This window comes from Urtica dioica, chromosome 7, assembly GCF_054948205.1.
Source record: "Urtica dioica subsp. dioica isolate 48M chromosome 7, U.dioica_male_clone48M_v1_H2, whole genome shotgun sequence".
NCBI lineage: Eukaryota > Viridiplantae > Streptophyta > Magnoliopsida > Rosales > Urticaceae > Urtica > Urtica dioica.
Window position 1 is genome coordinate 37890640 of NC_142762.1, and position 14239 is coordinate 37904878.

The window sequence follows — 14239 nt, forward strand, 5'->3', positions numbered from 1 at the left end:
TTTATTTTGATTATACGCTTTAAAAATATTTGAGACTCGTTTATCTTGTTACAACGTTTTGTCTGGTTTGATTTGTTTTGGGGGCGGATTAGCCGTCGTCCACTATCCCGATGTGGATTTCCTGTTAGGTTTTAATCTATGCAGGTTGAAGAGCCACCCTTTTCGTGGTTATCGGACCAAGTTTGATTGGATTTTTTCATCGCCAATCTTTGGGCTTTTTAACGAGCCTCTTGTGTGCTCTATTGGTGCTTGTAATTCTTCCCGTTGTCGGAAGTTTGCACATATCGTACTCTTACCGGATTTTAGTGTTAGATTCACCTCGACTTAGGTCTTGATAATCCATGTACTATGGTGTTATTCTCCTGTATTGATGGGTTTTTTTACTCAATTTTAATGGAAAATCCTTACTATTCAAAAAAAAAAATATAGGTAAAGGAGGCTCAAACCGCAAGGGGTCTTCTATGCCCAAACTGTCTGTGTTTTGAAAGGTTGAGTTTGATTCTCCTTTGGAACAAAAAGCAAAGGAACACTAAAACTGCAACAAGAACCAAATACAACTCGAACTGGGCTCTCCGGATAAAGTACACGATTTCGTATCCGTTCAAGCCACCGCAATTGCACCCGAACGTGCTTCGAAGCAGAATTGCCTCCGGAGTAACTTCCGGATCAAGAACAAAATCAACGGTCGTGTGTTCTTCTAGCCAGAAATTTGTGGTCTTTGGTCGGTACCCGGGTACAGAGGCCGTGACTGCGCATGATCATCACACAATCACTACCAAGCAAAGGACAATGCTAAAACCTTGATAACTCAATTACTTATATGTATTCGGTTCTAGTAAAGACAGTTCCAGCAAAAAAAATTGACTGAAATATAGAGAAAATAGTTCTGTTCCATATAGTGATGCTTATGATAAAGGCTAGCAATTAAAGAGATTTGTTGAACTCTCCATTATTTACTGTGTTTGAGCAAGGAATTCACTACTTGCTAGTGAATTATTATGTGGATATGCACATTGTAAAAGTCCATTGTGTGTTTTGCTTAGCTATATAATTTTTTTTATATATAGATAATTAATATAGTTAAGACTGAATGTTAGCCTCTGAACACATTTCCAGCACTACAGGTTGTGTGGAAAACTTAATTTATACTTCTTTGATTATGAATCCTTTTTTTCGTTTGTTTTTCTATTTTTCCCTTTTTACTTGTCTCTTCTTCATTTATTTTCTGCCATTTCAATGATAGTATCGGTAAGTACCTCTATATCTCCCTCCAGGGGTAAGCAATCTGTAATAATCCCCCAAATCTGTGCTTGTTTCAACCTGAACTCAACAAATATACGATTGATGAAAGAAAAAAAAAAAAAAAGAGCTGTAGTAAAAAAAAATTTGAAAAGAATTTTATTGGGACGTTAACAGTATAATTTATTCCCTCAATGGCAACAAAGCCATGCAATGGCTTCCCGGTATCTGATGAAAATATTCTTCCATTCACTGTCGTCTAAAAAAGGGTAACACGACAAGACGACTATCAGAAACTTGGAAAACAAAATAGAAGGATATTAGATACAAAAGCTAAAAAATATTCTTAGGCATGATTGGTTAAGAAAATCTCAGAAAGATATGTCAAATAAATGAAATTAGACCACCACAAATGACAGGTACAACCCAGGAGACTTCAAATATATATATATATATATATATATATATATATATATATATATATATATATATACACACACACATAGAAAAAGAAATATGGCATAAAAAAAAAAAAAAATAAAAACAAATCGATGATCAAGCACTTTATACCTGCACAACGCTCAGAGCAAGATTAAGCATACTCATTCTGTTGTATCTCCAAAGAGTACTAAGCTGCATAGGGCATACAACAAAAGGATAAACCTATTTTACAAGCTTATTATATACATATAAGCAAATGCATCTCTTCAATTGAAGTTTCCATCAATCTTGTTAGATACTTCATATCATTAACGGAAAAAAAATTGACAAGGTAGTCGCACTAAAGTATGTTCGCTTTCCATGAGGTGAATTCTTTATATCAAACTTGAGAAGGAAATATACAGAAGCAGCAATTAATTTCCTGGTCATGGATCACTCAGCAAGATAAACTGAACAATCGGCGAAATATGAGTCAGGCTAAAATTAAACCTCATTAGCAGGAGGCCATTTGTTGTCACTAATCTCTAGAGTCAATTCAAAACAGCCAGCGTGAATGTAGTTCCAGTCTTGCATACCTCCATATATAGGGTACCTTCAAACAAAATTATGACAATGAAAAATTAATATTAGAGGTCTTAGATTAGTGGACTTGCAATGTCCGGGTTAAAATAGACGGAATTTGATCATCTCTCTCTCGCTCGCTCATCCTTTGGAACAACCATTTCGATTTCTAGGTTTTTCAATGGAGGTTTCCAGGGTAAATCGTCTCTCTCTCTCAGTTCATTTAATTTTCCTTCAAATTGATTTTGCGGCTTCATCCAGTGTGTTATTTCCGTGTTTGGACAAAGAGAAACTGACACTGTACGAACGAAATCCAGAATCTTCATTCTTCGTTACTTGCATTTTGTTTCTCGACAGATTTATTTGCGGTTTTAGAACGAAATCCTGTCCTGTGTTAGAATCTTTCGTCTGCTTCTTTTTTCGATCACGTCTAGTTACTCGTTTTATTAAATCGTCCATTAATGGCTGAAACTTGAAAAATACTGGCTGTTCTTTTCTATTTAATTTTTATTGTTGATGAAAGGTAAAACTCTTCAGTCCAACTCGGTATTACAGACATCAAAATTGTATGGATACGCATGTGATTCTTGCTGATTTCCATGTTCCCAAAAGTATTAAGTTTTTTTTTGTTCAGGGAGCAACATGTTAAAGGCGACATAGTTGAGGGACCAAAAATGTCATTAATTCTAAAAAAAAAGTACCAATGAATCTTTCTGGTAATTGTTACAGATCCAATTCGCAAGCAACATTAAAAGCTCACGGCCTACTGGTTCATCTCCATGCACATTTCCTATGAACTGTAACAACCAGCATCTTCGAGTTTCAGTCGGCTCGAAAAACCTCACCATAAGATTTTCAACAAAGTTCTAATCTTGGCTCGTGTGAAATCGTAAAATATAAGCTCACCTTGAATGCAGGTTCAGCTTCTATCTCCCCGGGCTTGTCAGAAATTTCTATGACCCACTATGAAATTTCGACCAAACAAATATATTAAAATTAACAATTTTCAGGTATTCTTTTCCATATTTAAATATTTATTTGCAACTGAATTATAAAAAAAATAAAAAAATAAAAAATAAAAAGAGGCTTTTTTGGAAACTGACTTCAGTGAGACGATTACCAGTGGTACTCCATTCACACATAATTACCTGTAAATCCTTGAAATGTTACTGCATCTTTTTCCAAAGGCCTTTATAGCTGCTTCAAGCTCGGCATTTGTCATATACCCTTCAGCAACATCAACACTGCATCGGAAAATATCAATATCAACACACATTACATTCATTAAAAACGACACAGTTTTAGCTTGATTCTTAAATTTATACCTTGTATGAGACTGGGTTTTCTCGAGCAACATCCTCGCGTGACCGTTATAACTGTCGTTTCCAAGACCTGAAATTTCCATGATTAAAACAGAACTAGTTATGTAGGCCCGTCCAACGAGTTCAGAAAGTGTGGATCTTCGGTTTCTTATTCCCAATTTGGCAATGGATTTGAAAGAGAGTAAATCGAAGAGACCTGAAGCCGCAAACCCATTGTTACTACTAGAGCCTCCTCTAGCGAAAGCATGGACTAGTAGAGAATATATACTCAAAAAGAAGAAGAATGTTGAGCAATTCATCGAAGACGGTTATGGCATCTCTCTGATGTCGAAAACGAAATCACTCTCTCTCTCTCTTAGCTTTAGCTTTGACTAATTCCGCACATAGAAGAAGAACAACGACGACGACGTTTAGCTCTTCTAATTTAGAATTTTATGGAGACGTCAAGAATTGGGCCAGGTGTATCATATTACCGGCCCATGTTTGGTTTCTTCAGGAATGACCTTCCGATTGTCACAAAATTATTGTACTTTTTTTTCTATTGCGAAATAGCAAATGTTTGGGACGGTTTGGGTTTCATATTTATGTAGAAATAGAATAGGGAAGATTATGAAAACAGTGGATTTTTGTCGCTATTTTACGAAAACAGGGGATCTTTTAAGACCTTACGAAATGACGGATTTTACTTTTTGAATATCAAAATGCCCTTATTCAAGGTACTCAATATACAAATCAAATCTACGAGATGCAAAAATATGTCGAGCTTTGCGTACCCACGTCGGAGCTCGAATGCCCGTGGGATGTCATCTCCACCGTCGCCGTGGCTCCGACACTTCTCTCTGTTCTCGTCGATAAGCAGCTCAAACGTTCGTGGGAGACCGTCTCCGCCATCAACGCAGCTCTGATGCTCCTCTCTATCCTCGCCGATAGATTCCAATGCCCCAATGGATTCGACATGTGGTATCAATCTACAAACCAGATCTACGAGATGTGAAAGCGCGTCAAGCTCTGGGTTGCCTCGTCGGAGCTCGAACACCCATGGGAGGCCACCTTTTTCTTCGTCGTGGCTCTGTCGCTAACAATATACAATAATCACATTATCAATATATTGTATACAATATATCCGACGTCGCTGTAACTCAGACGCGGACTGTATACAATAATCACATTATCAGTATATTGTATACAATATCACATAATCAGTATACTGTATACAAAAGCCAGTATGTGATGAAATAAAATAAATATGATAGATATATATATATATATATATACTACTGATTAAATTATATATATATATATATATATATATTGTATGTTAATCATAAATTGTATACATTAAATATATTGGACAATGACAAAAAGAAGTCATGGCCGGAGAATAACCTAAGAGTAACCGGGAAATAAATGAAGTAAGGTAAAAAACGATCATTCACATTTAAAATCCGCTTTTTTCGTAATGTAAAACGTTCATTTGTCGTTTTTTTTTTAAAAGATAAAAGCACGCTATTAGATGTCATTTTTTCAATAGAATATGTAGTTAGATAACCTTGTTTCAATTAAATATGCACAAACATTATTGATGGAAAACTTTCTTCCTAATAAATAAATTTAATGTTTGTGAAAGAATATTAATCAAACAGAGTTGTTATATTGACGTCCATGTATGTGTGCGACACTTTAAGTAAATAAAATAGTACTGATATATCAAAATGGGTTCAAATAACCTAAAATTTGGACTAACGTTTTCGCATCCAACTCCATAAACGCTTTGTGGCAAAGTTTCCATCAATTATGAATGAAAACTTCAACATCGGTGCAATTTAAATCACATTAGAGTGAATCATTGACTATTAAAAGACAATGACTCTATGTAATAGAGATTTGACCAAAGAAGGTGAGGTGATTATAACTTTCTTTGAACCCGACTATACTCCTCATAGTGATCGAAGGGCCGATCTATATCCTCAGCTCCCAGATTCTACCTCGACCCCTGGCTAATAGGGTCGTCCCTGGCTCTCGGGCAAGATACCACATCCTCAAGTAATACCCATTCGCTCTTTAGGGATATCTTGTAAATTTACTTCTTCATGCTAGTCCCATAGCTCCTCATAAATACTCGCTCACAACACAAATTTACCCATCTCTCTCTCTCTCTCTCTCTCTCTCTCTCTCTCTCTCTCTCTCTCTCTCTCTCTTTTAAATGAATTACATTCCCCACATCCAAATAATGGTCATCGTCGGAGTGTACATCGGGGGAGACCCTTTAGTACCCCAATATTTCATAACATCTTTTCTTAAATGACGAGACACTAGAGACTCACTTTCTTACAAGATAAGAAAGACAATCATAAGAGCCAACAATCATCTAACCCACATAAATGGTCGGACTTAGATTAAACCACATGCGTTTCAAGTGTCATTCCGAAAAATTGACATTAACAAGCTTCACTCAAATTACCGCTACAAAATAAGCCATTGATGTGGTCATTAACTACTATCTCATTTTCCTTTTCAATAACTTGTACTTTATTACTTCATATTTTCTATTATAACTTAAAAATCTACTTTAAAATTCACGAACAAAATGTTCGCAATTTAAATTAATCGTTCAAAACCTCATATATATAATCAGGTTGTAGTATAAATTTTTGTGTGAATTGAAAAATAAATATCAAAACTTCATATATAATCAGGTTGTAGATCTCATATCAAAGTAAATGTATAAATAAGGGAAAACCATGGAGAGGGTTTTAAGGATTTGTTTTGCATGTATTCATGGACAATTAAAAATTTACAATATCTTAATCCCAAATCCCATCAAATACAATTTTTTTTATATATAGAATCTGGAAACATTCTAGAATATATTGCATACTACAAACTTTAGACTAGTCTTTCATGATCTTAAGAGTCACAGGCGAAATAACAAATCCCAACCAGCGAACGTTCAAGAAAACATCACTAGCAAATCTAGCATTTTTTTGAATAGGTACTTATTCGAGTGGTTGCTGTACAATTCAATTTATATTTGTTATTGTAGAGAGAGAGAGAGAGAGAGATAGATAGATAGAGAGTTATGAATTATCATAATGTATTCTACTTGATTGAGTGAGTTTGGCAAGTTCGATACTGGAGTGGTGATTGGGATTATTGGGTTGGAGTTTGAAGCTGAGATCGAGCTGAAGTCCGGATTAATGATCAGCCAATTCGGCTAGTCATTATTGCTCTCAACTGACGACCAGAATTGAGGAAGTAAGGACTTAGATCGTGGAAGGAAACATTCATTGATACAATGAATTTTCAAGATGTGGTTTCATAGCACTTATATCCCTTATGAGTTGCTGAGTAACTGAATAAGATACATTTCATTTATTTTGGCTCGAGTTTTCTTTGATGATAGGTGTGGATAAATACGAAACAGCCAAACACTTATGGAGGAAGAATGGATATGAGTCGTGTTTAAGGATATCTGTCAAGGAGGACACGAGCTGGAATTTTGAAGTTGAGGACACAAGATGGCATCCGATTTTTGAGGTAGGGTCGGACTTTGCGAGGTTTGTTGTTAACGGATGCTCGGGCTGCAAGACTTTTGTCGCAGGTGATGAGACGATGAGTTAGTGCTCAGAGAAGAGCTAGGATTAGGTTGGTTGCCTACAAGCATGATTTCCTCCTACTTTCTTCGTGTTGGACTGCTAGAAAGCTTCCCAAAAAGATGGTAGTGGTTTCGTACCGAGAATCCAAACTCGAACTTCATCAAAGTCCTTGTTGAGTCCGGATAACATCTTGAACACACGTTTGGTCTCCTCGATTATGTGGTAGAGCTTTGCGTCTTCAGGGCAGTTCAACTGGTGGTGTTCGTAGAGATCGATCATCTGCCATAGATGCGTGAGGGAGCTAAAGTACTGAGTGACATACATCTCTCCTTGACGTAAGTCGTGGAGAGTGTTCTCAATCTCAAATAGCTTAGACACGTCTTTCTAAGTGGCAGGCGATTTTTCTAGCAGCTTCCAAAATTTATGTCGTTGTGGAGTAGAGGATGAATGTTTTCCTTATTTTGGGGTTCATTGTATTTATGAGTCATGACATCGCCATGTTGTTTTCAGTCTTCCAACCCTTATATGCGGATCTTCGCACTTCAGAGCTTTCGCCATGCCGGTGAGGTAGTCGTCCTTGCTTTGCCCAAAGATGATATGTGTACAAATCATGCCACTGGAGAAAGTTGTGGCCATTGAGTTTGTAACTCGTGAGATGATGGGAGAATTGATAAGGATTTGACTGAGTGTGCATTATTTGAGAGGCGGATGAAGTGGTATTGAGAGCAAATGAGTTTTCGAAAGTGTTCATAGTGATTGAGTTTCTGGGCTATGATACAATGTAGAAAATGAGATAAAATCGGAAGATGAGAGAGAGAGAGTTCCAAATTTTCTGAATGTATTCTACTTGATATATTGATATGAGACGAGAGTATTTATTTATACACGAAGAAAATAATATAAAGAAATATATTTGTACATAGAAAAATGTAGAAGACTATTTAGGAAATATACAATTTCATGAAAAATAAATTGTTGGATCTTTAATCCAATATGTTGGATCATTATTCCAACGTTGGGCTTATATGTTAAATAATTATGTGTTGTGAACTGTCAATAAAGATGGCCCGTTAAAAGTGATCTAATTTGGTGTACTTGGAAATTGAGAGGGAATAAACTACCAAACAGCGATATGTTCGAAGTGAGTGTGTATGTTTCTGCACATACTTGTTCGATTGATGCCCCTGCTGGTGGCCAACTTCAAGTTGCACCATGGATTGTAGGACATGTTATCAAGCATAAGTATAGTCTTCAGTCGACATCATATACACCAAGGAACATCATAGAAGATGTAAGAAATGAGTATGGGATAAATTTGACTTACAAGAAGGCTTAGAGATGCAAGGAGACGGCAATTGCGTACATAAGGGGTACACTTGACAAGTCATACAAGCGGTTACCTGCTTACTTCTACGCATTAGAACAAAAAAATCCAGGTTCGGTTACTGACCTTGTTCTTGACTCCGATAGTCGATTTCAGTACTGTTTTTGGGCCCTTGGAGCTTGTATACGGAGATTTGCATCATGTCGACCTGTGATATGTATCGATGGTAGTTTCTTGAAGACAAAGTACGGATGGCAAATATTATCAACGATTGCATTAGATGCAAATGACCAATTGTTTTCACTTGCATTTGCTGTTGTAGACACCGAAAATAATCACTCTTGGACCTACTTCCTTCGGAAACTGAGAGAGACCATCGGTTCCCCGCCAGATCTTTGTTTCATATATGACAGGTACTTAATTTCGAAGATTTTAGTTTTGTTTTGACAATTTTGGAATGTTATTCCACAGATTTTAGGTTTTCTGAAAAGTACATTTCGAATATTTTAGTTGATCTAATATTTATGTTTCAAACGCTTTGTTTTAGGCACGCAAGTATTCTTCATTCTATACCGGTTGTGTATCCAGAGTGTTATCACGGGATCTGCTACCAGCATCTAAGTATGAATGTTGCTCATGTGTTCAAAACCGATGTTTGTGGCCCAGAGATGTATGGCGCATGTTATACTTGTAGAAAATCTGTTTTTCATGCTCAATTTGAGAAGCTAAGATGTAAAGATCCAAACCTTGCTAAACATCTCGAAGACATTGGAATTGAAAGGTTTGCTCGGTCGTACTTTCCTGGAAAAAGGTAAGTTCACAAGCTGGTAGTACTTAATTTCGAAGATTTTGGTTTGTTTCTTAGCATAACAACAGAGATATGCTGTAGAATTACAAAGCGATTTCGAATATTTTAACAACAAGCACAATTTATTGACGATTTCTAATCGGAAAGCTTCAACAAGAGGATAAAGGACGCTAGAACATTCCCAATTTGTAGCATGGTGGAATGCATTCGATTTACTCTTCAAGAATGGTTCTTCAAGCGGAGAGAAAAATCTGGAAACGCGATGACCAAATTGAGTCCAATATTTGATGAGGACTTACGACTTCAAGTTTAAAAGGGTCCGCATTTGCAATATTCAGGCGTGTTATGCAACATGAGTTTTTAGTACTTTTGATGGAGACGAGGATGGCACGATAAACATGTTGACAAAAGAATGCACATGCGGGTTGTTTCAACTTCTTGGTCTCCCTTGCATGCATGCGACGTGTGTCGCAACAAAGCGTAACATCTATGTGTATTCATTGTGTCACCCTTTCTATCGAGTAGAAAGTTGGAGAGCAGCGTACATGGATGTTGTGTACCCTTGTGGTCCTGAACACGAGTGGAATGCTCCATAAGACTTGTTGAATATGGAGGTCAACGTACCTGTTGCGAAAAACCCCGCTGGTCGCCCGAAGAAGAAGAGCAATGGAGGAAGGCGCAAGATCAAACGTTTGCCGTCTCAAGGTGAAGTAATTGTTGTTAAGTGCAAATGTAGTATTTGTGGAGGTCGATGACGTAATAGGAAGTAGTGTACTTTTCGTGAGTAGTATTGGATTTTATGTCTTGGATTTCAGACATTTCAGTTATTTTATGTCGTGGATTTCAGACATTTCAGTTATATTATGTCGTGGATTTCAGACATTTCAGAAATTTTATGCAATGGATTTCATACTTTTCAATTATTTTATGTCTTTGATTTCAAAACTTCCAGTTATTTATGTGTTGGATTTCAGATATTTCAAGTATTTTATGTAATGGATTTCAGACTTTTCAGTTATTTTATGTCTTTGATTTCAAAACTTCCAGTTATTTATATGTTGGATTTCAGACATTTCATGTATTTTATGTAATGGATTTCAGACTTTTCAATTATTTTATGTCGTGGATTTCAGACATTTCATAAATTTTATGTAATGGATTTCATTAAACTACCAAAACTACCAAAGTAATTATCATTAAACATTACAAACCCAATTTTCATCCAAAAAACTAGTCTCCAAAAACAGTACAAACTTTTTCATTATTTTCATCCAATTTTCATCACCCATTTTTCATTGTTTTCAGCTTGGCTGTGTTCAACGGAGTGTAATCATCATACTTTATGGGCCGCTTGCTCCTTCTCTTTGAAACTACACAATCCAACATAAAATAATTAAAAAGCAAAAACAACTTTGAAATTGAGAAAATAAACCATTAAATATAGGCAAAACAGTTTGAAATCAACATGAACTTATCATAGACGCGGACAGATTCTTTCGCCGGAGGGTCTTTTTTCGCCAGAGGGTTGACGAATTCGTCGTCATCAGGGGCTGCCACAGTGCTTGCCGTCTCGGGGGCTTCCACAGTGCTTGCCGTCTCGGGGGGCTGCCACAGTGTTTGCCATCTCGGGGGTTGCCACAGTGCTTGCCGTCTCGGGGCCTGCCACGGTGCTTTCCTTCACTTCTTCATCTTCATCCTCTCCATTGTTGTCATCAGCTTCATCGTCGTCTTCCTCATCATCATCGTCTACTTCTTCATCATCTCCATTGTTGTCATCAGCTTCATCGTCGTCTTCCTCGCCATCCTCTTCTTCTTCACCATTATCGATATCATCATCATCCGGAGGATCCAAAGTTTCATCATAAATATTGACAGCTTCGTCACACTCAAAAAATAAACCTTCATCATTCACCACTGCCCAAAATTCAGTCCCACAAAACACCAAGAATTAATAAGTAATCTTCGAAACAGTATACAACAAACGCCATAAAACTCCGAAACCATTAACAATATAAAATTAAAAACTACGAAATTAACAGTTGAGACAGATTACCATGTGGAGATGATGACCTCCGTTGTCGATACTTCTCCGATGGATACCTCTCCTCTTGTGTAGCGCTTCCCGGGATGACACTCACCAAATAATTGAGTTTCTCAGTCATGTTTTTTTACCACCTCATGATTTGCTTCCTCATGACATTCTGCTCCCTACACATTTTCATAACATTATGCTCCACATCAGTCAAACGCCGTTCTAACATTGAAAACTTCTCATCTCCAAGTGGTGGGCCAACGCCCTCTTCGTTCACGTACGCAGACTTCTTGTGCGCTACAACAGAACTGTAACACGGATAATCTGATATAGTAGATGAGTGTCTCTCGAGCATGGATAGATACTTCTTCTCACCATCGGTAGGCTCAAGAGTCGGTGTTGCCTCCACCTATAAAACAAAACTTTGAAATTAACCATACATAATAGTTCTAAAACGTCGAAATGAACCTGAAAATGTACATAAAATTTTCGAAGAAAATAAAGTGAGAAAACATACGCTCTGTCGGATTAACTTTTTTGTAAACCCCTTCTGTCTTGCTTGTTTCATGCTCACCGATTTGAGCATTCTCGGAATGCTATCCTTGCTCAATTTCTTGCCATACTCTACACCGACAAATTGTATGGCCTCGTATGCCCAAAATTGAACCGAATGAAGAAACCCATGGACCACATACTTTGCGTCTTGAACCTTCTTCTGCTTTTCATTCGATTCTCGTATAAGCTACGAAGGTGTTTCGGGTCCGTCGCTAGCAACCCCTCGAGAGTGGCAGCCCAACTAATGTGGCCCCTCGGAAACGTCATAAAGTATGGGAGCTAATCAACCATACTCAACAACTCCTCCCAAATACCTTGCCAATTATCCTAATTTTTCAATAGCCTAAACTCAATCAATTACAACGAACAAAAACAATCAAAACACTCACGCACACACACAAACAAACACATACGAATATATTCTAAAATTGAAATTTGAAATACACACATACCGAAATTAAAACACACACAAACAGAAATCTCCAAATTGAAATCTGGAAACACATACATAAATCCTCAAATTAATTTTCATACCCAAATTAATTCATGCAAACTTGCAAACATACAGAAACATACTAACATAACAAAATTAATTCATGCAAAACAAACAAACACACACAAGCATACATACCGAAGAGAGAGATGCAAAACAAACAAACACACAAAAGCATACATAGCGAAGAGAGAGAAAGAGAGTGAGGATGCAGTTGAGAGAAATAGAGTGAGGATGGCGTGAGAAATTTCGGGGTGAAGAAGAGGATGGTTTGAGAAATGTCGTCGAGATTGACAAAAAAATATGAAAAAGCAATGCGAGGGAAGTTTAGAAGAAAATAAGAAGGAATTTTTCCTTTTTTTTCCGTTTAAATGAATATCGTGGATTTCGAGCTATATTTGATAATTGACATCTATTTGGTATTATTAATGTCAATCTCCTTATACCATAATTGCATCCAAACATGCTTCGGAAAATGTTGGCCTGATAATGCCACAAACGGTCTAAGATATCATTTATCAGACATAAAAGAGATGCATATAAGTTGACACTGTCCGCTCCAATTTGCAGAGGAACTTGTTCTAGGTTTTTTATAAGTGTAACTATTTCTATGGAACAATTTTTTTACTGAATAGTTGATAAATTTGCAAGGTCAAAATTCTGGAGATGGAACAAACCCTAGGCCCTCAGACCGCACGCAAAACAAAATCCCAAAGAAATAAAAAAATAAAAGGCCAATCTTGATCCTGAAAATAAGGAACTCTAGACCACTTTGACACCAATCCAAGGCAAATAATATTTGGATTTCCTGTCTCTTGTTCTTCCCAATTTCTCTTCAGATCATTGTCCCAATCATTCCTTTGCTGTATGTTTGTTGAGCTTAAGACAAAGTTCTTTGTTGTCTGGCATTGTGAAATCATCCTGTCAAAATTAAAATATTATCAAATGTCCAAACAAACTATGAAATTACATGATTTAGTATTAAAAAAGACTTACACTCAAAGTGCCAATTATATGCTTCTGTCCCTGTCGTTTGGCTTTCTTTTTCTGTATGTTTGTTGAGCTTAAGACAAAGTTCTTTGTTGTCTGGCATTGTGAAATCATCCTGTCAAAATTAAAAAACTTATCAAATGTCCAAACAAACTATGAAATTACATGATTTAGTATTAAAAAAGACTTACACTCAAAGTGCAAATTATATGCTTCTGTCACTGTCGTTTGGCTTGCCGTGCGTACGAATGTATGTCGGAAAGTGATCACGTCAAGCTAATAACTAAAACTTACCATTTTCACGACTGGCTCGTTTCGTCGTCGATGTGATGGGACATTTACTCATATATAAACAATGTGATACATACAACGAAAGATAAAATATATAGACATTCGATAATATAGAGTACTCCTAAGTAAAATAATAAGTTTATGCTAAATTAACGCAATATAAACCCTTAAGTAAACTGAATTGCAAGCAAGAGAATTAGTCAACATAGTAAAACAACAGAACTAAAATAGAATAAGAAACGCGAAACTATACTATTTGAATCAGCAAAAATAACAAAGTAATAAATGTAAAAAAAATGTACTAAATAAACTGCAAGCAAGCGACCCATAAGACCCATAAGATAAAAACAGAAAATATAAACTATAACAGCATATATAGTTGAGTTAACAGTATAACGAAGAACTAATATGAAAATCAGCAGAATAGTAAGATAATGGAAATAAAAGCAAAGAAAAGATAAGATATAACAGCAAATACAACGGAGTTATATACCTCTTCGACCCCTTTTAGACGCAACACTTTTTGATGGCTGGAAATTTGTAGATTTACTTGAGTGCGATTGAGTGTGGCGAAGAACGGCGTCGGA

At 36.5% G+C, this 14239-nt stretch overlaps 1 long non-coding RNA gene and 1 pseudogene across 2 annotated transcripts; both read right to left on the bottom strand.

The window, feature by feature from the left end:
* Positions 1 to 421: 421 nt before the first annotated feature.
* Positions 422 to 3962, bottom strand: LOC149391316 (carboxypeptidase SOL1-like; annotated as a pseudogene). Its single transcript, XR_016300165.1, has 11 exons — positions 3760 to 3962; positions 3567 to 3633; positions 3362 to 3485; positions 3148 to 3204; positions 2943 to 3038; positions 2818 to 2831; positions 2170 to 2272; positions 1810 to 1872; positions 1415 to 1498; positions 1257 to 1320; positions 422 to 748 (listed from the first exon to the last, which is right to left on the bottom strand). The product of XR_016300165.1 is annotated as a carboxypeptidase SOL1-like (transcript).
* A 9122-nt stretch (positions 3963 to 13084) lies between these two features.
* Positions 13085 to 13982, bottom strand: LOC149391317 (uncharacterized). Its single transcript, XR_016300325.1, has 3 exons — positions 13553 to 13982; positions 13368 to 13476; positions 13085 to 13292 (listed from the first exon to the last, which is right to left on the bottom strand). It is a non-coding gene; the product is annotated as an uncharacterized LOC149391317 (long non-coding RNA).
* Positions 13983 to 14239: the final 257 nt, after the last annotated feature.